The 24,112-nt window shown below is 41.4% G+C and overlaps 13 non-coding genes across 13 annotated transcripts; all 13 read left to right on the top strand.

Moving 5' to 3' along the window:
- The first annotated feature begins 5,705 nt into the window (after positions 1-5,705).
- TRNAG-GCC (transfer RNA glycine (anticodon GCC)) lies at positions 5,706-5,776 on the top strand. The gene has a single exon. It is a non-coding gene; the product is annotated as a tRNA-Gly (tRNA).
- Positions 5,777-8,276: 2,500 nt separating this feature from the next.
- TRNAG-GCC (transfer RNA glycine (anticodon GCC)) lies at positions 8,277-8,347 on the top strand. The gene has a single exon. It is a non-coding gene; the product is annotated as a tRNA-Gly (tRNA).
- Positions 8,348-9,132: 785 nt separating this feature from the next.
- TRNAG-GCC (transfer RNA glycine (anticodon GCC)) lies at positions 9,133-9,203 on the top strand. Its single transcript has one exon. It is a non-coding gene; the product is annotated as a tRNA-Gly (tRNA).
- A 1,482-nt stretch (positions 9,204-10,685) lies between these two features.
- TRNAG-GCC (transfer RNA glycine (anticodon GCC)) lies at positions 10,686-10,756 on the top strand. The gene has a single exon. It is a non-coding gene; the product is annotated as a tRNA-Gly (tRNA).
- A 743-nt stretch (positions 10,757-11,499) lies between these two features.
- Positions 11,500-11,570, top strand: TRNAD-GUC (transfer RNA aspartic acid (anticodon GUC)). The gene has a single exon. It is a non-coding gene; the product is annotated as a tRNA-Asp (tRNA).
- A 1,441-nt stretch (positions 11,571-13,011) lies between these two features.
- TRNAG-GCC (transfer RNA glycine (anticodon GCC)) lies at positions 13,012-13,082 on the top strand. The gene has a single exon. It is a non-coding gene; the product is annotated as a tRNA-Gly (tRNA).
- A 1,847-nt stretch (positions 13,083-14,929) lies between these two features.
- Positions 14,930-15,000, top strand: TRNAG-GCC (transfer RNA glycine (anticodon GCC)). Its single transcript has one exon. It is a non-coding gene; the product is annotated as a tRNA-Gly (tRNA).
- Positions 15,001-17,091: 2,091 nt separating this feature from the next.
- On the top strand, positions 17,092-17,162 carry TRNAG-GCC (transfer RNA glycine (anticodon GCC)). The gene has a single exon. It is a non-coding gene; the product is annotated as a tRNA-Gly (tRNA).
- Positions 17,163-17,946: 784 nt separating this feature from the next.
- On the top strand, positions 17,947-18,017 carry TRNAG-GCC (transfer RNA glycine (anticodon GCC)). The gene has a single exon. It is a non-coding gene; the product is annotated as a tRNA-Gly (tRNA).
- Positions 18,018-19,540: 1,523 nt separating this feature from the next.
- On the top strand, positions 19,541-19,611 carry TRNAG-GCC (transfer RNA glycine (anticodon GCC)). Its single transcript has one exon. It is a non-coding gene; the product is annotated as a tRNA-Gly (tRNA).
- A 743-nt stretch (positions 19,612-20,354) lies between these two features.
- TRNAD-GUC (transfer RNA aspartic acid (anticodon GUC)) lies at positions 20,355-20,425 on the top strand. The gene has a single exon. It is a non-coding gene; the product is annotated as a tRNA-Asp (tRNA).
- A 1,441-nt stretch (positions 20,426-21,866) lies between these two features.
- TRNAG-GCC (transfer RNA glycine (anticodon GCC)) lies at positions 21,867-21,937 on the top strand. The gene has a single exon. It is a non-coding gene; the product is annotated as a tRNA-Gly (tRNA).
- A 1,847-nt stretch (positions 21,938-23,784) lies between these two features.
- TRNAG-GCC (transfer RNA glycine (anticodon GCC)) lies at positions 23,785-23,855 on the top strand. Its single transcript has one exon. It is a non-coding gene; the product is annotated as a tRNA-Gly (tRNA).
- The last annotated feature ends 257 nt before the right edge of the window (positions 23,856-24,112 follow it).

Genomic DNA, 24,112 nt, shown 5'->3' with positions numbered 1-24,112 from the left:
ATTCAGCTTTATCACGTGTGGAATCAGTAGTGCGGCCATTTGAGGTAAGGGAGGGGATGGAGGGGGAACATACACCAGAAACAGATTTGATTAAACGCCACCAGGATTTTGAGGAGGGAGAGAGGTTTGAGAGTTCAGACTTGAGATGAGAAAGATGTTGTTTTCTGGCTCTCCTGAGGGTAGATACACACTTGTTCCGAGCTTTGTGGAAAGAACTGAGATTGCCCTCAGTTGGGTTTGCTTTCCATGAGGCAAAGGCAAGTTGTTTCAGGACAACTGCCTCGCCACAAGCTTCAGTAAACCAAGGGCGGGAGGAAGGGTAAGACAACTGAACACGAGAGGGGATAAATCTGTGCATGAGGGAGAGCAAGTTTCTTTGAAAGAATTCCCAGGATTAGTTGATGTTTGAGAAAGTAGTGATAGGAGACCAGTCTGTAAGTTTGATGGCCGCTCGGAGAACCTGCCAGTCGGCTTGAGTGAAATGCCAGACTCGACAGCGGTGAGGTGGTTCTCTGATAACAGCCAGAGAGATGTCCACTTTGACAAGGACGTGGTCAGAAGAACCGATTGGAGCGAAGGAAGAGCAGCAGATATTGTCAGGGAAATTTGTCCAAATCAGATCCAGAAGAGATGGAGTACCATTGGTTGAGATCCGGGTTGGGAAGTTGACCGATTGAGTCAGTCCCAATGAGTCGCAGAAAGCTTTTGCTGAGGTGCCATGGCAGGTGAGAGAGGTACCCACACCTAGCCAACTGGCGTGATGACAATTGAAGTCACCACATAAGAGGAAGAGAGAGTTTGGATGAGAAGATAGAAGATGGTCCATGTTTTCGGATAGTGAGGTGTAGATGGAGTCATCACTGTTCGGTGGACGGTACAGTACACATATAAACATGAGGTGGGAGTGGAGGGGAAGCCGAAGCCAGAGGTATTCCTGGGGGTGTGGGGGAGTGAGAGCAGTGCATGGAGAGTGAGGAATAGAGTCTTTGAAGAGAGCAACACCTCCACCAGGACGAGGCTCAGGTCTGTCATACCGTAAGAGGGAGTAACCAGGGAGAGATACTTGGGAGTCAGATACGTCTTGGGAGAGGAAAGTTTCTGTTAGGCAGATAATGTCTGGTTTTTCAGTGGCAACCTGTATGGAAAGATCTGAAAGGTTTGAGCGAAGGCCCCGGATATTTGAGGTCCACACTTTTAATGAAGAGGAAGGGGAGGAGGCTTTGGGTGCTGGAGGTGGAGGGGGAGGGGGAGGGTAGGACAAGGGACGAGGGGGGCAGGTAAGGAGGGTTGCTGAAGGAGTGTGGGGTATTGCAGAATAGCGAGGGGAGGGGGCCGAATGAGGAGGAGAAAAGGCTCTGTGGTGCTGGGAGAGAGGGGGGACAAGAGACAAGGAAGAAGGCAGTTGAGGATTTGAGGAGGTGGAGTGAAGAGATGGAGATGAGAGGGCAGTGGAGGGAGGCAGGTTGGTGGATGAGAGGGGGGAAACTTTGAGAAGGAAGAGTGAGGGGGATGAAAGGTGGGAGAAAGGTGAGGGGGGAATTTTTGAGAGAGGTGAGAGGGAGGCTTGGAGGAAGAAGAGTGGGATGGTTGCTTTGAGAGTGAGAGTGAGGGGTGAGGGAGGTGAGTTGGCACTGAAGTTGGAAAAAAAGAATGGTTGATGGAAAGCGAACATCCATGGCAAACTGTGGTTTTTAAAAGTTTTAGGTCAGAGATGCGATTTAACACAATTCTTGATGGATGCAATGAAGGCGAATTCAGAGAATGGAGAGAAGAAGCGCTGTAATAGTTGGATTTTTTAGGCAAGGAATGAAGGAGAGGTCGAAATGAGAGCAGTCTGTTAAAATAGCAGAAGAGTAGTGCATTGTGAAACAGTAAAGAGTACCACATGTGTGAGAGAGGAAGATGAAGCATTATAAGATCGTTTTTGTTGTTAAAAATAATGTATGAGAGAGTTCAACAGATTAGGTCATGGAAGTGTAAAAAAATAAAAAATAAAATAAAAAATCGAGGAAGAAGACGAGGAGGAAGTTAATAGGAAGAATAAGAATCGGGAGAAGGTGAGCGTGTTGTTGTTGTTGTAGGGTATTTTTTTATTTATTTTTATTTTTTTTGAGATAAGAAAGAGATTAGTTGGGAGAATGGGGGATGTTTGGAAAGTGGGGAGGATCAAAATTGAAGGTAATGGGGAGGATAGAAATTGAAGGTCATGGGGAGAAAAAACAAAGAAACAAAAAACGATCGAACACCGAGTGGAACCGGTAGGCCTCAAGCCTAGGCCTAGGCCTCAAGCACCAGGTAAGAACGTCGACAAAAATACTCACAAAATAGCACGATTTTTGAAACAAAACCGAACTAGCAACACACAGTAACATGCAGGTGAGAAAATTAAACAGTTAAAACGGGACAAATAACAACCGGAAACTTAGCTTTGAGAACGTCAGCAGGGAGCCCCGAAGGAGACCTCTCGCGAACTCATGTTAACTAACTTGCTAACCTTTCGCTAACTCTCGCTAACTCGCTAACCTCTGCTAACTCGCTTCTTGTTTGATGGACTTCTTGTCCCGGCTCTTTCAAGGATCTCTTGCTTGAAGGAGTTCCTGTCCCAGTTCTTTCAAGAATTTCTTGCATGAAGGAGTTCTTGTCCAGGCTCCTTTTAAGATTTCTTGTTTGAAGGAGTTATTGTCCAGGCTCTTTGAAGGATTTCTTGTTTGAAGGAGTTCTTGTCCAGGCTCGGTGAAACATTTCATGTTTGAAGGAGTTCGTTTTCAGGATCTTAAATAGCTTTCTTATTTGAAGTAGTTACTTTGGAGCTTCTTTCAAAGATTTCTTGTTTGAAGGAGTTCTCTTCATTGGGAATAGTGGAAACGTTGATAAGAGGAAGAGCCAATTGCCACGTCCCTGCATCAGGAGTGTGAGAAGGCAACGGGAGGGTGATTTCCTTCCACATGACACTGGAATAGATGATGGAGTGAAAGAGGAAGTGAAATCTCTGCACAGCATTGCAAACAATATTTTTTATGATACCATGAACAAATGGAATTCGAAAAGTCATCAGGATGAAGACATTTCCCTTTGATGTGAAGTTGTGCAATTCCCAGACTGGTCATGTTTCCATTGGTGTGAGTTTCATGGCATTGGTAGTTCAGTGGTAGAATTCTCACTTGCCATGTGGCATACCTGGGTTCAATTCCCAGTCAATGCAACACTTTTTTCAACAACATCATTTTGTTTTGTGTCTGTCAATGGATTGAAATGTAGAATGAATTTCACATTGTCATTGAAGGAGTTCCTGTCCAGGCTCTTGGACAGATTTGTTGTTTGAAGGAGATCATGTCTGTGCTTTTTCAAGGATTTCTTGTCCGGAGGAGTTCTTGTCCAGGCTCTTTGTCAGATTTCTTGTTTGAAGGAGTTCCTATCCCGGCTCTTTCAAGGATATCTTGCTGGAAGCAGTTCCTGTCCTGGCTCTTTCAAGGATTTCTTGTTTGATGGAGTTCTTGTCCAGGCTCGTTGTCAGATTTCTTTTTTGAAGGAGTTCTTGTCCAGGCTCATTCAAGGATTTCTTGTTTGAAGGAGTTCCTGTCCTGGCTCTTTGAAAGATTTTTTGTTGGAAGCAGTTCCTGTTCAGGCTCATTCAAGGATTTCTTGTTTGAAGGAGTTCTTATCCCAGTTCTTTCAAGGATTTCTTGTTTGATGGAGTTCTTGTCCAGGCTCATTGTCAGATTTCTTGTTTGAATGAGTTCCTGTCCAGGCTCGTTGTCAGATTTCTTGTTTTAAGGAGTTCTTGTCCATGCTCTTTGAAAGATTTCCTGTTTGAAAGAGTCCTTGTTCAGGCTCTTTCAAGGATTTCTTGTTTGAAGGTGTTTTCGTCATTGGGAAAAGTGGTGACATTGAGAAGAGGAACAGCAAATTGCCACGTCCCTGCATCGAGAGTATGAGAAGGCAACGGGAGGGTGATTTCCTTCCACATGACACTGGAATAGATGATGGAGTGAAAGAGGAAGTGAAATCTCTGCACAGCATTGCAAACAATATTTTTCATGATGCCATGAACAAATGGAAATCGAAAAGTCATCAGGATGAAGACATTTCCCTTTGATGTGAAGTTGTGCAATTCCCAGACTGGTCATGTTTCCATTGGTGTGAGTTTCATGGCATTGGTAGTTCAGTGGTAGAATTCTCGCTTGCCATGTGGGATACGTGAGATCAATTCCCAGTCAATGCAACACTTTTTTTCAATAACATCATTTTGTTTTGTGTCTGGCAATGGATTGAAATATAGAATGAATTTCACATTGTCATTGAAGGAGTTCCTGTCCAGGCTCTTGGATAGATTTGTTGTTTGAAGGAGATCATGTCTGTGATTTTTCAAGGATGTCTTGCTGGAAGCAGTTCCTGTCCTGGCTCTTTCAAGGATTTCTTGTTTGATGGAGTTCTTGTCCAGGCTCGTTGTCAGATTTCTTGTTTTTAGGAGTTCTTGTCCAGGCTCGATGAAAGATTTCCTGTTTGATGGAGACCCTGTTCAGGCTCATTCAAGGATTTCTTGTTTGAAAGAGTTCCTGTCCTGGTCCTTTCAAGGATTTTTTGTTTGAAGGAGTTCCTGTCCTGGTTCTTTCAATGATTTCTTTGTTTGAAGGAGTTATTGTCCAGGCTATTAAATAGATTTTTTCATTTTCAGTGGTTCCTTTGGAGGTTCTTTCAAAGATTTCTTGTTTGAAGGAGTTGCTGTCATTTGGAAAAGTGGTGACGTTGAGAAGAGGAAGAGCCAATTGCCACGTCCCTGCATTAGGAGTGTGAGAAAGCAAGGGGAGAGTGATTGCCTTGCACATGACTTTGGAACAGATGATGGAGTGAAAGAGGAAGTGAAATCTCTGCACAGCATTGCACACAAGCTCAAATGAGCGAAAATCCTCCTCCTCTAAATGATGACGTCATAAAAACGAATATGACGTTATTGTAATGTGTCAGGTTTGCGATAAATTATCTGTGCTAATGCCCGGCTTGATTCCCACAAACAAAATTCAAACAGCTTGCCCAGTTTCGGAGATAATGGTATTGGCGAAATCCATCAGCTGTGATATTATGACGTCAACTTTTTTTCTCGGAAGAATTTCCAAAATCGGAGATGGTTACTGCCAGCGCGTGGGCTTTCTGCATATACATGGCAAATTTCACGAAGATCCGATGAAAACTCTGGGTTGTGAAACTAAAAATGTCAAAAAATAGGAACGAGGTCATAAAAATTGATATGACGTCATCGTCATGTATCATATGCGCGGTAGTTCATCTCTGTTATGCCCCGTTTGATTCCCGCAAATAGAATTTAAAAAGCTTGCCTCGTTTCGTAGAAAACGTTTTAGGCGATTTCCATTTGCGGAGATATTTTGACGTCATAACTTTTTTTCTCGGAGGAATTTTCAAAATCGGAGATGGTTACTGTCTGCGCAGGGAATTTCGACATATATTTGCCCAGTTTCAGGAAGTTTCGATGAAAACTGGAGGCTGTGAAACAAAAAAGTCCACAAGAAGAAGATGAAGAACAACAACGTGAGTAAGACTGAGAGATCCTCCAAGAGGATCGAAAGATATTTTTCATGATGCCATGAACAAATGGAAATCGAAAAGTCATCAGGATGAAGATATTTCCCTTTGATGTGAAGTTGTGCAATTCCCAGACTGGTCATGTTTCCATTGGTGTGAGTTTCATGGCATTGGTAGTTCAGTGGTAGAATTCTCGCTTGCCATGTGGGAGACCTGGGTTCAATTCCCAGTCAATGCAAAACTTTTTTCAATGACTTCATTTTGTTTTGTGTCTGGCAATGGATTGAAATGAGAATGAATTTCACATTCTCATTGAAGGAGTTCCTGTCCAGGCTCTTTGAAAGATTTCTTTCTTGAAGGAGTTCTTGTCCCGGCTCTTTCAAGGATTTCTTGTTTGGAGGAGTTCCTGTCCCGGCTCTTTCAAGGACTTCTTGTTTGAAGGAGTTCTTCTTCAGGCTCTTTCAACGATTTTTTGTTGAAAGAGTTCTTGTTCAGGCTCTTTCGAGGATATCTTGTTTGAATGAGTTCCTGTGTAGGCTCTTTCGATGATTTCTTGTTTGAATGAGTTCCTGTGTAGGCTCTTTCGATGATTTCTTGTTTGAATGAGTTCCTGTGTAGGCTCTTTCGATGATTTCTTGTTTGAATGAGTTCCTGTGTAGGCTCTTTTAAGGATTTCTTGTTTGAAGGAGTTCTTGTTCAGGCTCTTTCGATGATTTCTTGTTTGAATGAGTTCCTGTGTAGGCTCTTTCAAGGATTTCTTGTTTGAAGGAGTTCCTGTGCCGGCTCTTTCAAGGATTTCTTATTTGAAGGAGTTCTTGTCCATACTCTTTCAAGGATTTCTTGTTTGAAGGAGTTCCTGTCCCGGCTCTTTCATGGATCTCTGACTTGAAGGAGTTCCTCTGCCGGCTCTTTCAAGGATTTCTTGTTTAAAGGAGTTCTTGTCCATACTCTTTGAAAGATTTCTTGTTTGAGGGAGTTCTTGTTCAGGCTCTTTCATGGATTTCTTGTTTGAAGGCGTTCTCTTCATTGGGAATAGTGGAAACGTTGATAAGAGGAAGAGCCAATTGCCACGTCCCTGCATCAGGAGTGTGAGAAGGCAACGGGAGGGTGATTTCCTTCCACATAACACTGGAATAGATGATGGAGTGAAAGAGGAAGTGAAATCTCTGCACAGCATTGCAACCAATATTTTTTACGATACCATGAACAAATGGAAATCGAAAAGTCATCAGGATGAAGATATTTCCCTTTGATGTGAAGTTGTGCAATTCCTAGACTGGTCATGTTTCCATTGGTGTGAGTTTCATGACATTGCAGGTTCAGTGGAAGAATTCTCACTTGCCACGTGGGATACCTGGGTTCAATTCCCAGTCAATGCAACACTTTTTTCAATAACATCATTTTGTTTTGTGTCTGGCAATGGATTGAAATATAGAGTGAATTTCACATTGTCATTGACGGAGTTCCTGTCCAGGCTCTTGGAGAGATTTGTTGTTTGAAGGAGATCATGTCTGTGCTTTTTCAAGGATGTCTTGCTGGAAGCAGTTCCTGTCCTGGCTCTTTCAAGGATTTCTTGTTTGATGGAGTTCTTGTCCAGGCTCATTGTCAGATTTCTTTTTTGAAGGAGTTCTTGTCCTGGTTCTTTCAATGATGTCTTTGTTTGAAGGAGTTATTGTCCAGGCTATTAAATAGATTTTTTCATTTTCAGTGGTTCCTTTGGAGGTTCTTTCAAAGATTTCTTGTTTGAAGGAGTTGCTGTCATTTGGAAAAGTGGTGACGTTGAGAAGAGGAAGAGCCAATTGCCACGTCCCTGCATAAGAAGTGTGAGAAAGCAAGGGGAGAGTGATTGCCTTGCACATGACTTTGGAACAGATGATGGAGTGAAAGAGGAAGTGAAATCTCTGCACAGCATTGCAAACAAGCTCAAATGAGCGAAGATCCTCCTCCTCTAAATGATGACGTCATAAAAACGAATATGACATTATTGTAATGTGTCAGGTTTGCGATAAATTATCTGTGCTAATGCCCGGCTTGATTCCCGCAAACAAAATTCAAACAGCTTGCCCAGTTTCAGAGATAATGGTTTAGGCGAAATCCATCAGCTGTGATATTATGATGTCAACTTTTTTTCTCGGAAGAATTTCCAACATCGGAGATGGTTACTGCCAGCGCGTGGGCTTTCTGCATATACATGGCAAGTTTCACGAAGATCCGATGAAAACTCTGGGTTGTGAAACTAAAAATGTCAAAAAATAGGAACGAGGTCATAAAAATTGATATGACGTCATCGTCATGTATCATATGCGCGGTAGTTCATCTCTGTTATGCCCTGTTTGATTCCCGCAAACAGAATTTAAAAAGCTTGTCTCGTTTCGTAGAAAATGTTTCAGGCGATTTCCATTTGCGGAGATATTTTGACGTCATAACTTTTTTTCTCGGAGGAATTTTCAAAATCGGAGATGGTGACTGTCTGCGCAGGGAATTTCGACATATATTTGCCCAGTTTCAGGAAGTTTCGATGAAAACTGGAGGCTGTGAAACAAAAAAGTCCACAAGAAGAAGATGAAGAACAACAACGTGAGTAAGACTGAGAGATCCTCCAAGAGGATCGAAAGATATTTTTAATGATGCCATGAACAAATGGAAATCGAAAAGTCATCAGGATGAAGATATTTCCCTTTGATGTGAAGTTGTGCAATTCCCAGACTGGTCATGTTTCCATTGGTGTGAGTTTCATGGCATTGGTAGTTCAGTGGTAGAATTCTCGCTTGCCATGTGGGAGACCTGGGTTCAATTCCCAGTCAATGCAACACTTTTTTGAATTACATCATCTTGTTTTGTGTCTGGCAATGGATTGAAATATGGAATTAATTTCACATTGTCATTGAAGGAGTTCCTGTCCAGGCTCTTGGACAGATTTGTTGTTTGAAGGAGATCATGTCTGTGCTTTTTCAAGGATTTCTTGTTTGATGGAGTTCTTGTCCAGGCTCGTTGTCAGATTTCTTGTTTGAAGGAGTTCCTGTTCAGGCTCATTCAAGGATTTCTTGTTTGAAGGAGTTCCTGTCCTGGCTCTTTGAAAGATTTTTTGTTGGAAGCAGTTCCTGTTCAGGCTCATTCAAGGATTTCTTGTTTGAAGGAGTTCTTGTCCAGGCTCATTGTCAGATTTCTTGTTTGAATGAGTTCCTGTCCAGGCTCGTTGTCAGATTTCTTGTTTTAAGGAGTTCTTGTCCATGCTCTTTGAAAGATTTCCTGTTTGAAAGAGTCCTTGTTCAGGCTCTTTCAAGGATTTCTTGTTTGAAGGTGTTCTCGTCATTGGGAAAAGTGGTGACATTGAGAAGAGGAACAGCAAATTGCCACGTCCCTGCATCAGGAGTGTGAGAAGGCAATGGGAGGGTGATTTCCTTCCACATAACACTGGAATAGATGATGGAGTGAAAGAGGAAGTGAAATCTCTGCACAGCATTGCAAACAATATTTTTCATGATGCCATGAACAAATGGAATTCGAAAAGTCATCAGGATGAAGACATTTCCCTTTGATGTGAAGTTGTGCAATTCCCAGACTGGTCATGTTTCCATTGGTGTTAGTTTCATGGCATTGGTAGTTCAGTGGTAGAATTCTCGCTTGCCATGTGGGAGACCTGGGTTCAATTCCCAGTCAATGCAACACTTTTTTCAATAACATCATTTTGTTTTGTGTCTGGCAATGGATTGAAATATAGAATGAATTTCACATTGTCATTGAAGGAGTTCCTGTCCAGGCTCTTGGATAGATTTGTTGTTTGAAGGAGATCATGTCTGTGCTTTTTCAAGGATGTCTTGCTGGAAGCAGTTCCTGTCCTGGCTCTTTCAAGGATTTCTTGTTTGATGGAGTTCTTGTCCAGGCTCGTTGTCAGATTTCTTTTTTGAAGGAGTTCTTGTCCAGGCTCATTGTCAGATTTCTTGTTTTTAGGAGTTCTTGTCCATGCTCTATGAAAGATTTCTTGTTTGAAAGAGTTCCTGTCCTGGTCCTTTCAAGGATTTTTTGTTTTAAGGAGTTCCTGTCCTGGTTCTTTCAATGATTTCTTTGTTTGAAGGAGTTATTGTCCAGGATATTAAATAGATTTTTTCATTTTCAGTGGTTCCTTTAGAGGTTCTTTCAAAGATTTCTTGTTTGAAGGAGTTGCTGTCATTTGGAAAAGTGGTGACGTTGAGAAGAGGAAGAGCCAATTGCCACGTCCCTGCATAAGGAGTGTGAGAAAGCAAGGGGAGAGTGATTGCCTTGCACATGACTTTGGAACAGATGATGGAGTGAAAGAGGAAGTGAAATCTCTGCACAGCATTGCAAACAAGCTCCAATGAGCGAAGATCCTCCTCCTCTAAATGATGACGTCATAAAAACGAATATGACGTTATTGTAATGTGTCAGGTTTGTGATAAATTATCTGTGCTGATGCCCGGCTTGATTCCCGCAAACAAAATTCAAACAGCTTGCCCAGTTTCGGAGATAATGGTATCAGCGAAATCCATCAGCTGTGATATTATGACGTCAACTTTTTTTCTCGGAAGAATTTCCAAAATCGGAGATGGTTACTGCCAGCGCGTGGGCTTTCTGCATATACATGGCAAGTTTCACGAAGATCCGATGAAAACTCTGGGTTGTGAAACTAAAAATGTCAAAAAATAGGAACGAAGTCATAAAAATTGATATGACGTCATCGTGATGTATCATATGCGCGGTAGTTCATCTCTGTTATGCCCTGTTTGATTCCCGCAAACAGAATTTAAAAAGCTTGTCTCGTTTCGTCGAAAATGTTTTAGGCGATTTCCATTTGCGGAGATATTTTGACGTCATAACTTTTTTTCTCGGAGGAATTTTCAAAATCAGAGATGGTGACTGTCTGCGCAGGGAATTTCGACATGTATTTGCACAGTTTCAGGAAGTTTCGATGAAAACTGGAGGCTGTGAAACAAAAAAGTCCACAAGAAGAAGATGAAGAACAACAACGTGAGTAAGACAGAGAGATCCTCCAAGAGGATCGAAAGATATTTTTCATGATGCCATGAACAAAGGGAAATCGAAAAGTCATCAGGATGAAGATATTTCCATTTGATGTGAAGTTGTGCAATTCCCAGACTAGTCATGTTTCCATTGGTGTGAGTTTCATGGCATTGGTAGTTCAGTGGTAGAATTCTGGCTTGCCATGTGGGAGACCTGGGTTCAATTCCCAGTCAATGCAAAACTTTTTTCAATGACTTCATTTTGTTTTGTGTCTGGCAATGGATTGAAATGAGAATGAATTTCACATTCTCATTGAAGGAGTTCCTGTCCCGGCTCTTTGAAAGATTTCTTTCTTGAAGGAGTTCTTGTCCCGGCTCTTTCAAGGATCTCTTGCATGTAGGAGTTCCTGTCCAGGCTCTTTGAAAGATTTCTTTCTTGAAGGAGTTCTTGTCCCGGCTCTTTCAAGGATCTCTTGCATGAAGGAGTTCTTGTCCAGGCTCGTTTTAAGATTTCTTGTTTGAAGGAGTTCTTGTCCAGGCTCTTTGAAGGATTTCTTGTTTGAAGGAGTTCTTGTCCAGGCTCGGTGAAACATTTCATGTTTGAAGGAGTTCGTTTTCAGGATCTTAAATAGCTTTCTTATTTGAAGTAGTTACTTTGGAGCTTCTTTCAAAGATTTCTTGTTTGAAGGAGTTCTCTTCATTGGGAATAGTGGAAACGTTGATAAGAGGAAGAGCCAATTGCCACGTCCCTGCATCAGGAGTGTGAGAAGGCAACGGGAGGGTGATTTCCTTCCACATGACACTGGAATAGATGATGGAGTGAAAGAGGAAGTGAAATCTCTGCACAGCATTGCAAACAATATTTTTCATGATGCCATGAACAAATGGAAATCGAAAAGTCATCAGGATGAAGATATTTCCCTTTGATGTGAAGTTGTGCAATTCCCAGACTGGTCATGTTTCCATTCGTGTGAGTTTCATGGCATTGGTAGTTCATTGGTAGAATTCTTGCTTGTCATGTGGGAGACCTGGGTTCAATTCCCAGTCAATGCAAAACTTTTTTGAATGACATCATTTTGTTTTGTGTCTGGCAATGGATTGAAATATAGACTGAAATTCACATTGTCATTGAAGGAGTTCCTGTCCAGGCTCTTGGACAGATTTGTTGTTTGAAGGAGATCATGTCTGTGCTTTTTCAAGAATTTCTTGTCTGGAGGAGTTCTTATCCAGGCTCTTTGTCAGATTTCTTGTTTGAAGGAGTTCCTATCCCGGCTCTTTCAAGGATATCTTGCTGGAAGCAGTTCCTGTCCTGGCTCTTTCAAGGATTTCTTGTTTGATGCAGTTCTTGTCCAGGCTCGTTGTCAGATTTCTTTTTTGAAGGAGTTCTTGTCCTGGTTCTTTCAATGATGTCTTTGTTTGAAGGAGTTATTGTCCAGGCTGTTAAATAGATTTTTTTATTTTCAGTGGTTCCTTTGGAGGTTCTTTCAAAGATTTCTTGTTTGAAGGAGTTGCTGTCATTTGGAAAAGTGGTGACGTTGAGAAGAGGAAGAGCCAATTGCCACGTCCCTGCATAAGAAGTGTGAGAAAGAAAGGGGAGAGTGATTGTCTTGCACATGACTTTGGAACAGATGATGGAGTGAAAGAGGAAGTGAAATCTCTGCACAGCATTGCAAACAAGCTCAAATGAGCGAAGATCCTCGTCCTCTAAATGATGACGTCATAAAAACGAATATGACATTATTGTAATGTGTCAGGTTTGCGATAAATTATCTGTGCTAATGCCCGGCTTGATTCCCGCAAACAAAATTCAAACAGCTTGCCCAGTTTCAGAGATAATGGTATCGGCGAAATCCATCAGCTGTGATATTATGATGTCAACTTTTTTTCTCGGAAGAATTTCCAAAATCGGAGATGGTTATTGCCAGTGCGTGGGCTTTCTGCATATACATGGTATGTTTCACGAAGATCCGATGAAAACTCTGGGTTGTGAAACTAAAAATGTCAAAAAATAGGAACGAGGTCATAAAAATTGATATGACGTCATCGTGATGTATCATATGCGCAGTAGTTCATCTCTGTTATGCCCTGTTTGATTCCCACAAACAGAATTTAAAAAGCTTGTCTCGTTTCGTAGAAAATGTTTCAGGCGATTTCCATTTGCGGAGATATTTTGACGTCATAACTTTTTTTCTCGGAGGAATTTTCAAAATCGGAGATGGTGACTGTCTGCGCAGGGAATTTCGACATATATTTGCCCAGTTTCAGGAAGTTTCGATGAAAACTGGAGGCTGTGAAACAAAAAAGTCCACAAGAAGAAGATGAAGAACAACAACGTGAGTAAGACTGAGAGATCCTCCAAGAGGATCGAAAGATATTTTTTATGATGCCATGAACAAATGGAAATCGAAAAGTCATCAGGATGAAGATATTTCCCTTTGATGTGAAGTTGTGCAATTCCCAGACTGGTCATGTTTCCATTGGTGTGAGTTTCATGGCATTGGTAGTTCAGTGGTAGAATTCTCGCTTGCCATGTGGGAGACCTGGGTTCAATTCCCAGTCAATGCAACACTTTTTTGAATTACATCATTTTGTTTTGTGTCTGGCAATGGATTGAAATATGGAATTAATTTCACATTGTCATTGAAGGAGTTCCTGTCCAGGCTCTTGGACAGATTTGTTGTTTGAAGGAGATCATGTCTGTGCTTTTTCAAGGATTTCTTGTTTGATGGAGTTCTTGTACCGGCTCGTTGTCAGATTTCTTGTTTGAAGGAGTTCCTGTTCAGGCTCATTCAAGGATTTCTTGTTTGAAGGAGTTCTTGTCCAGGCTCGTTGTCAGATTTCTTGTTTGAAGGAGTTCCTGTTCAGGCTCATTCAAGGATTTCTTGTTGGAAGGAGTTCTTGTCCCAGTTCTTTCAACGATTTCTTGTTTGATGGAGTTCTTGTCCAGGCTCGTTGTCAGATTTCTTGTTTTAAGGAGTTCTTGTCCATGATCTTTGAAAGATTTCCTGTTTGAAAGAGTCCTTGTTCAGGCTCTTTCAAGGATTTCTTGTTTGAAGGTGTTCTCGTCATTGGGAAAAGTGGTGACATTGAGAAGAGGAACAGCAAATTGCCACGTCCCTGCATCAGGAGTGTGAGAAGGCAACGGGAGGGTGATTTCCTTCCACATGACACTGGAATAGATGATGGAGTGAAAGAGGAAGTGAAATCTCTGCACAGAATTGCAAACAATATTTTTTATGATGCCATGAACAAATGGAATTCGAAAAGTCATCAGGATGATGATATTTCCCTTTGATGTGAAGTTGTGCAATTCCCAGACTGGTCATGTTTCCATTGGTGTGAGTTTCATGGCATTGGTAGTTCAGTGGGAGAATTCTTGCTTGCCATGTGGGAGACCTGGGTTCAATTCCCAGTCAATGCAACACTTTTTTGAATTAAATCATTTTGTTTTGTGTCTGGCAATGGATTGAAATATAGAATGAATTTCACATTGTCATTGAAGGAGTTCCTGTCCATGCTACTTGGACAGATTTGTTGTTTGAAGGAGTTCCTGTCCAGGCTCTTGGATGGATTTGTTGTTTGAAGGAGATCATGTCTGTGCTTTTTCAAGGATTTCTTGGCTGGAGGAGTTCTTGTCCAGGCTCTTTGTCAGATTTCTTGTTTGAAGGAGTTCCTATCCTGGCTCTTTCAAGGATATCTTGCTGGAAGCAGTTCCTGTCCTGGCTCTTTCAAGGATTTCTTGTTTGATGGAGTTCTTGTCCAGGCTCGTTGTCAGATTTCTTGTTTGAAGGAGTTCCTGTTCAGGCTCATTGAAGGATTTCTTGCTTGAAGGAGTTCTTGTCCCAGTTCTTTCAAGGATTTCTTGTTTGATGGAGTTCTTGTCCAGGCTCATTGTCAGATTTCTTGTTTGAATGAGTTCCTGTCCAGGCTCGTTGTCAGATTTCTTGTTTGAATGAGTTCCTGTCCAGGCTCATTGTCAGATTTCTTGTTTGAATGAGTTCCTGTCCAGGCTCGTTGTCAGATTTCTTGTTTTAAGGAGTTCTTGTCCATGCTCTTTGAAAGATTTCCTGTTTGAAAGAGTCCTTGTTCAGGCTCTTTCAAGGATTTCTTGTTTGAAGGAGTTCTCGTCATTGGGAAAAGTGGTGACATTGAGAAGAGGAACAGCAAATTGCCACATCCCTGCATCAGGAGTGTGAGAAGGCAACGGGAGGGTGATTTCCTTCCACATGACACTGGAATAGATGATGGAGTGAAAGAGGAAGTGAAATCTCTGCACAGCATTGCAAACAATATTTTTCATGATGCCATGAACAAATGGAAATCGAAAAGTCATCAGGATGAAGACATTTCCCTTTGATGTGAAGTTGTGCAATTCCCAGACTGGTCATGTTTCCATTGGTGTGAGTTTCATGGCATTGGTAGTTCAGTGGTAGAATTCTTGCTTGCCATGTGGGAGACCTGGGTTCAATTCCCAGTCAATGCAACACTTTTTTCAATAACATCATTTTGTTTTGTGTCTGTCAATGGATTGAAATATAGAATGAATTTCACATTGTCATTGAAGCAGTTCCTGTCCCGGCTCTTTGGAAGATTTCTCGTTTGGAGGAGTTCCTGTCCTGGCTCTTTCAAGGATCTCTTGCTTGAAGGAGTTCTTGTCCAGGCTCCTTTTAAGATTTCTTGGTTGAAGGAGTTCTTGTCCAGGCTCTTTGAAGGATTTCTTGTTTGAAAGAGTTCTTGTCCAGGCTCGGTGAAACATTTCATGTTTGAAGGAGTTCGTTTTCAGGATCTTAAATAGCTTTCTTATTTGAAGTAGTTACTTTGGAGCTTCTTTCAAAGATTTCTTGTTTGAAGGAGTTCTCTTCATTGGGAATCGTGGAAACGTTGATAAGAGGAAGAGCCAATTGCCACGTCCCTGCATCAGGAGTGTGAGAAGGCAACGGGAGGGTGATTTCCTTCCACATGACACGGGAATAGATGATGGAGTGAAAGAGGAAGTGAAATCTCTGCACAGCATTGCAAACAATATTTTTTATGATACCATGAACAAATGGAATTCGAAAAGTCATCAGGATGAAGATATTTCCCTTTGATGTGAAGTTTTGCAATTCCCAGACTGGTCATGTTGACATTGGTGTGAGTTTCATGGCATTGGTAGTTCAGTGGTAGAATTCTCGTTTGCCATGTGGAGACCTGGGTTCAATTCCCAGTCAATGCAACACTTTTTTCAATAACATCATTTTGTTTTGTGTCTGGCAATGGATTGAAATATAGAGTGAATTTCACATTGTCATTGACGGAGTTCCTGTCCAGGCTCTTGGAGAGATTTGTTGTTTGAAGGAGATCATGTCTGTGCTTTTTCAAGGATGTCTTGCTGGAAGCAGTTCCTGTCCTGGCTCTTTCAAGGATTTCTTGTTTGATGGAGTTCTTGTCCAGGCTCATTGTCAGATTTCTTTTTTGAAGGAGTTCTTGTCCTGGTTCTTTCAATGATGTCTTTGTTTGAAGGAGTTATTGTCCAGGCTATTAAATAGATTTTTTCATTTTCAGTGGTTCCTTTGGAGGTTCTTTCAAAGATTTCTTGTTTGAAGGAGTTGCTGTCATTTGGAAAAGTGGTGACGTTGAGAAGAGGAAGAGCCAATTGCCACGTCCCTGCATAAGAAGTGTGAGAAAGCAAGGGGAGAGTGATTGCCTTGCACATGACTTTGGAACAGATGATGGAGTGAAAGAGGAAGTGAAATCTCTGCACAGCATTGCAAACAAGCTCAAATGAGCGAAGATCCTCCTCCTCTAAATGATGACGTCATAAAAACGAATATGACATTATTGTAATGTGTCAGGTTTGCGATAAATTATCTGTGCTAATGCCCGGCTTGATTCCCGCAAACAAAATTCAAACAGCTTGCCCAGTTTCAGAGATAATGGTATTGGCGAAATCCATCAGCTGTGATATTATGATGTCAACTTTTTTTCTCGGAAGAATTTCCAACATCGGAGATGGTTACTGCCAGCGCGTGGGCTTTCTGCATATACATGGCAAGTTTCACGAAGATCCGATGAAAACTCTGGGTTGTGAAACTAAAAATGTCAAAAAATAGGAACGAGGTCATAAAAATTGATATGACGTCATCGTGATGTATCATATGCGCGGTAGTTCATCTCTGTTATGCCCTGTTTGATTCCCGCAAACAGAATTTAAAAAGCTTGTCTCGTTTCGTAGAAAATGTTTCAGGCGATTTCCATTTGCGGAGATATTTTGACGTCATAACTTTTTTTCTCGGAGGAATTTTCAAAATCGGAGATGGTGACTGTCTGCGCAGGGAATTTCGACATATATTTGCCCAGTTTCAGGAAGTTTCGATGAAAACTGGAGGCTGTGAAACAAAAAAGTCCACAAGAAGAAGATGAAGAACAACAACGTGAGTAAGACTGAGAGATCCTCCAAGAGGATCGAAAGATATTTTTAATGATGCCATGAACAAATGGAAATCGAAAAGTCATCAGGATGAAGATATTTCCCTTTGATGTGAAGTTGTGCAATTCCCAGACTGGTCATGTTTCCATTGGTGTGAGTTTCATGGCATTGGTAGTTCAGTGGTAGAATTCTCGCTTGCCATGTGGGAGACCTGGGTTCAATTCCCAGTCAATGCAACACTTTTTGAATTACATCATCTTGTTTTGTGTCTGGCAATGGATTGAAATATGGAATTAATTTCACATTGTCATTGAAGGAGTTCCTGTCCAGGCTCTTGGACAGATTTGTTGTTTGAAGGAGATCATGTCTGTGCTTTTTCAAGGATTTCTTGTTTGATGGAGTTCTTGTCCAGGCTCGTTGTCAGATTTCTTGTTTGAAGGAGTTCCTGTTCAGGCTCATTCAAGGATTTCTTGTTTGAAGGAGTTCCTGTCCTGGCTCTTTGAAAGATTTTTTGTTGGAAGCAGTTCCTGTTCAGGCTCATTCAAGGATTTCTTGTTTGAAGGAGTTCTTGTCCAGGCTCATTGTCAGATTTCTTGTTTGAATGAGTTCCTGTCCAGGCTCGTTGTCAGATTTCTTGTTTTAAGGAGTTCTTGTCCATGCTCTTTGAAAGATTTCCTGTTTGAAAGAGTCCTTGTTCAGGCTCTTTCAAGGATTTCTTGTTTGAAGGTGTTCTCGTCATTGGGAAAAGTGGTGACATTGAGAAGAGGAACAGCAAATTGCCACGTCCCTGCATCAGGAGTGTGAGAAGGCAACGGGAGGGTGATTTCCTTCCACATAACACTGGAATAGATGATGGAGTGAAAGAGGAAGTGAAATCTCTGCACAGCATTGCAAACAATATTTTTCATGATGCCATGAACAAATGGAATTCGAAAAGTCATCAGGATGAAGACATTTCCCTTTGATGTGAAGTTGTGCAATTCCCAGACTGGTCATGTTTCCATTGGTGTTAGTTTCATGGCATTGGTAGTTCAGTGGTAGAATTCTCGCTTGCCATGTGGGAGACCTGGGTTCAATTCCCAGTCAATGCAACACTTTTTTCAATAACATCATTTTGTTTTGTGTCTGGCAATGGATTGAAATATAGAATGAATTTCACATTGTCATTGAAGGAGTTCCTGTCCAGGCTCTTGGATAGATTTGTTGTTTGAAGGAGATCATGTCTGTGCTTTTTCAAGGATGTCTTGCTGGAAGCAGTTCCTGTCCTGGCTCTTTCAAGGATTTCTTGTTTGATGGAGTTCTTGTCCAGGCTCGTTGTCAGATTTCTTTTTTGAAGGAGTTCTTGTCCAGGCTCATTGTCAGATTTCTTGTTTTTAGGAGTTCTTGTCCATGCTCTATGAAAGATTTCCTGTTTGATGGAGTCCCTGTTCAGGCTCATTCAAGGATTTCTTGTTTGAAAGAGTTCCTGTCCTGGTCCTTTCAAGGATTTTTTGTTTTAAGGAGTTCCTGTCCTGGTTCTTTCAATGATTTCTTTGTTTGAAGGAGTTATTGTCCAGGATATTAAATAGATTTTTTCATTTTCAGTGGTTCCTTTAGAGGTTCTTTCAAAGATTTCTTGTTTGAAGGAGTTGCTGTCATTTGGAAAAGTGGTGACGTTGAGAAGAGGAAGAGCCAATTGCCACGTCCCTGCATAAGGAGTGTGAGAAAGCAAGGGGAGAGTGATTGCCTTGCACATGACTTTGGAACAGATGATGGAGTGAAAGAGGAAGTGAAATCTCTGCACAGCATTGCAAACAAGCTCCAATGAGCGAAGATCCTCCTCCTCTAAATGATGACGTCATAAAAACGAATATGACGTTATTGTAATGTGTCAGGTTTGTGATAAATTATCTGTGCTGATGCCCGGCTTGATTCCCGCAAACAAAATTCAAACAGCTTGCCCAGTTTCGGAGATAATGGTATCAGCGAAATCCATCAGCTGTGATATTATGACGTCAACTTTTTTTCTCGGAAGAATTTCCAAAATCGGAGATGGTTACTGCCAGCGCGTGGGCTTTCTGCATATACATGGCAAGTTTCACGAAGATCCGATGAAAACTCTGGGTTGTGAAACTAAAAATGTCAAAAAATAGGAACGAAGTCATAAAAATTGATATGACGTCATCGTGATGTATCATATGCGCGGTAGTTCATCTCTGTTATGCCCTGTTTGATTCCCGCAAACAGAATTTAAAAAGCTTGTCTCGTTTCGTAGAAAATGTTTTAGGCGATTTCCATTTGCGGAGATATTTTGACGTCATAACTTTTTTTCTCGGAGGAATTTTCAAAATCAGAGATGGTGACTGTCTGCGCAGGGAATTTCGACATGTATTTGCCCAGTTTCAGGAAGTTTCGATGAAAACTGGAGGCTGTGAAACAAAAAAGTCCACAAGAAGAAGATGAAGAACAACAACGTGAGTAAGACTGAGAGATCCTCCAAGAGGATCGAAAGATATTTTTCATGATGCCATGAACAAAGGGAAATCGAAAAGTCATCAGGATGAAGATATTTCCATTTGATGTGAAGTTGTGCAATTCCCAGACTGGTCATGTTTCCATTGGTGTGAGCTTCATGGCATTGGTAGTTCAGTGGTAGAATTCTGGCTTGCCATGTGGGAGACCTGGGTTCAATTCCCAGTCAATGCAAAACTTTTTTCAATAACATCATTTTGTTTTGTGTCTGGCAATGGATTGAAATGAGAATGAATTTCACATTCTCATTGAAGGAGTTCCTGTCCCGGCTCTTTGAAAGATTTCTTTCTTGAAGGAGTTCTTGTCCCGGCTCTTTCAAGGATCTCTTGCATGTAGGAGTTCCTGTCCAGGCTCTTTGAAAGATTTCTTTCTTGAAGGAGTTCTTGTCCCGGCTCTTTCAAGGATCTCTTGCATGAAGGAGTTCTTGTCCAGGCTCGTTTTAAGATTTCTTGTTTGAAGGAGTTCTTGTCCAGGCTCTTTGAAGGATTTCTTGTTTGAAGGAGTTCTTGTCCAGGCTCGGTGAAACATTTCATGTTTGAAGGAGTTCGTTTTCAGGATCTTAAATAGCTTTCTTATTTGAAGTAGTTACTTTGGAGCTTCTTTCAAAGATTTCTTGTTTGAAGGAGTTCTCTTCATTGGGAATAGTGGAAACGTTGATAAGAGGAAGAGCCAATTGCCACGTCCCTGCATCAGGAGTGTGAGAAGGCAACGGGAGGGTGATTTCCTTCCACATGACACTGGAATAGATGATGGAGTGAAAGAGGAAGTGAAATCTCTGCACAGCATTGCAAACAATATTTTTCATGATGCCATGAACAAATGGAAATCGAAAAGTCATCAGGATGAAGATATTTCCCTTTGATGTGAAGTTGTGCAATTCCCAGACTGGTCATGTTTCCATTCGTGTGAGTTTCATGGCATTGGTAGTTCATTGGTAGAATTCTTGCTTGTCATGTGGGAGACCTGGGTTCAATTCCCAGTCAATGCAAAACTTTTTTGAATGACATCATTTTGTTTTGTGTCTGGCAATGGATTGAAATATAGACTGAAATTCACATTGTCATTGAAGGAGTTCCTGTCCAGGCTCTTGGACAGATTTGTTGTTTGAAGGAGATCATGTCTGTGCTTTTTCAAGAATTTCTTGTCTGGAGGAGTTCTTATCCAGGCTCTTTGTCAGATTTCTTGTTTGAAGGAGTTCCTATCCCGGCTCTTTCAAGGATATCTTGCTGGAAGCAGTTCCTGTCCTGGCTCTTTCAAGGATTTCTTGTTTGATGCAGTTCTTGTCCAGGCTCGTTGTCAGATTTCTTTTTTGAAGGAGTTCTTGTCCTGGTTCTTTCAATGATGTCTTTGTTTGAAGGAGTTATTGTCCAGGCTGTTAAATAGATTTTTTTATTTTCAGTGGTTCCTTTGGAGGTTCTTTCAAAGATTTCTTGTTTGAAGGAGTTGCTGTCATTTGGAAAAGTGGTGACGTTGAGAAGAGGAAGAGCCAATTGCCACGTCCCTGCATAAGAAGTGTGAGAAAGAAAGGGGAGAGTGATTGTCTTGCACATGACTTTGGAACAGATGATGGAGTGAAAGAGGAAGTGAAATCTCTGCACAGCATTGCAAACAAGCTCAAATGAGCGAAGATCCTCGTCCTCTAAATGATGACGTCATAAAAACGAATATGACATTATTGTAATGTGTCAGGTTTGCGATAAATTATCTGTGCTGATGCCCGGCTTGATTCCCGCAAACAAAATTCAAACAGCTTGCCCAGTTTCAGAGATAATGGTATCGGCGAAATCCATCAGCTGTGATATTATGATGTCAACTTTTTTTCTCGGAAGAATTTCCAAAATCGGAGATGGTTATTGCCAGTGCGTGGGCTTTCAGCATATACATGGTATGTTTCACGAAGATCCGATGAAAACTCTGGGTTGTGAAACTAAAAATGTCAAAAAATAGGAACGAGGTCATAAAAATTGATATGACGTCATCGTGATGTATCATATGCGCAGTAGTTCATCTCTGTTATGCCCTGTTTGATTCCCACAAACAGAATTTAAAAAGCTTGTCTCGTTTCGTAGAAAATGTTTCAGGCGATTTCCATTTGCGGAGATATTTTGACGTCATAACTTTTTTTCTCGGAGGAATTTTCAAAATCGGAGATGGTGACTGTCTGCGCAGGGAATTTCGACATATATTTGCCCAGTTTCAGGAAGTTTCGATGAAAACTGGAGGCTGTGAAACAAAAAAGTCCACAAGAAGAAGATGAAGAACAACAACGTGAGTAAGACTGAGAGATCCTCCAAGAGGATCGAAAGATATTTTTCATGATGCCATGAACAAATGGAAATCGAAAAGTCATCAGGATGAAGATATTTCCCTTTGATGTGAAGTTGTGCAATTCCCAGACTGGTCATGTTTCCATTGGTGTAAGCTTCATGGCATTGGTAGTTCAGTGGTAGAATTCTCGCTTGCCATGTGGGAGACCTAGGTTCAATTCCCAGTCAATGCAACACTTTTTTGAATTGCATCATTTTGTTTTGTGTCTGGCAATGGATTGAAATATGGAATTAATTTCACATTGTCATTGAAGGAGTTCCTGTCCAGGCTCTTGGACAGATTTGTTGTTTGAAGGAGATCATGTCTGTGCTTTTTCAAGGATTTCTTGTTTGATGGAGTTCTTGTACCGGCTCGTTGTCAGATTTCTTGTTTGAAGGAGTTCCTGTTCAGGCTCATTCAAGGATTTCTTGTTTGAAGGAGTTCTTGTCCAGGCTCGTTGTCAGATTTCTTGTTTGAAGGAGTTCCTGTTCAGGCTCATTCAAGGATTTCTTGTTGGAAGGAGTTCTTGTCCCAGTTCTTTCAACGATTTCTTGTTTGATGGAGTTCTTGTCCAGGCTCGTTGTCAGATTTCTTGTTTTAAGGAGTTCTTGTCCATGATCTTTGAAAGATTTCCTGTTTGAAAGAGTCCTTGTTCAGGCTCTTTCAAGGATTTCTTGTTTGAAGGTGTTCTCGTCATTGGGAAAAGTGGTGACATTGAGAAGAGGAACAGCAAATTGCCACGTCCCTGCATCAGGAGTGTGAGAAGGCAACGGGAGGGTGATTTCCTTCCACATGACACTGGAATAGATGATGGAGTGAAAGAGGAAGTGAAATCTCTGCACAGAATTGCAAACAATATTTTTTATGATGCCATGAACAAATGGAATTCGAAAAGTCATCAGGATGATGATATTTCCCTTTGATGTGAAGTTGTGCAATTCCCAGACTGGTCATGTTTCCATTGGTGTGAGTTTCATGGCATTGGTAGTTCAGTGGGAGAATTCTTGCTTGCCATGTGGGAGACCTGGGTTCAATTCCCAGTCAATGCAACACTTTTTTGAATTAAATCATTTTGTTTTGTGTCTGGCAATGGATTGAAATATAGAATGAATTTCACATTGTCATTGAAGGAGTTCCTGTCCATGCTACTTGGACAGATTTGTTGTTTGAAGGAGTTCCTGTCCAGGCTCTTGGATGGATTTGTTGTTTGAAGGAGATCATGTCTGTGCTTTTTCAAGGATTTCTTGGCTGGAGGAGTTCTTGTCCAGGCTCTTTGTCAGATTTCTTGTTTGAAGGAGTTCCTATCCTGGCTCTTTCAAGGATATCTTGCTGGAAGCAGTTCCTGTCCTGGCTCTTTCAAGGATTTCTTGTTTGATGGAGTTCTTGTCCAGGCTCGTTGTCAGATTTCTTGTTTGAAGGAGTTCCTGTTCAGGCTCATTCAAGGATTTCTTGTTTGAAGGAGTTCTTGTCCCAGTTCTTTCAAGGATTTCTTGTTTGATGGAGTTCTTGTCCAGGCTCTTTCAAGGATTTCTTGTTTGATGGAGTTCTTGTCCAGGCTCGTTGTCAGATTTCTTGTTTGAAGGAGTTCCTGTTCAGGCTCATTCAAGGATTTCTTGTTTGAATGAGTTCCTGTCCAGGCTCGTTGTCAGATTTCTTGTTTTAAGGAGTTCTTGTCCTTGGTCTTTGAAAGATTTCCTGTTTGAAAGAGTTCTTGTTCAGGCTCTTTCAAGGATTTCTTGTTTGAAGGAGTTCTCATCATTGGGAAAAGTGGTGACATTGAGAAGAGGAACAGCAAATTGCCACGTCCCTGCATCAGGAGTGTGAGAAGGCAACGGGAGGGTGATTTCCTTCCACATGACACTGGAATAGATGATGGAGTGAAAGAGGAAGTGAAATCTCTGCACAGCATTGCAAACAATATTTTTCATGATGCCATGAACAAATGGAAATCGAAAAGTCATCAGGATGAAGACATTTCCCTTTGATGTGAAGTTGTGCAATTCCCAGACTGGTCATGTTTCCATTGGTGTGAGTTTCATGGCATTGGTAGTTCAGTGGTAGAATTCTCGTTTGCCATGTGGGAGACCTGGGTTCAATTCCCAGTCAATGCAACACTTTTTTCAATAACATCATTTTGTTTTGTGTCTGTCAATGGATTGAAATATAGAATGAATTTCACATTGTCATTGAAGCAGTTTCTGTCCCGGCTCTTTGTCAGATTTCTCGTTTGGAGGAGTTCCTGTCCTGGCTCTTTCAAGGATCTCTTGCTTGAAGGAGTTCTTGTCCAGGCTCCTTTTAAGATTTCTTGGTTGAAGGAGTTCTTGTCCAGGCTCTTTGAAGGATTTCTTGTTTGAAAGAGTTCTTGTCC

Source organism: Eptatretus burgeri, chromosome 1, assembly GCF_056783735.1.
Source record: "Eptatretus burgeri isolate ZD-2024b chromosome 1, Ebu_testis_v1, whole genome shotgun sequence".
In the NCBI taxonomy this organism is placed as follows: Eukaryota; Metazoa; Chordata; class Myxini; order Myxiniformes; family Myxinidae; genus Eptatretus; species Eptatretus burgeri.
Note: the sequence above shows the minus strand (reverse complement) of the source record. Positions and strands in the feature narration are given on the sequence as shown.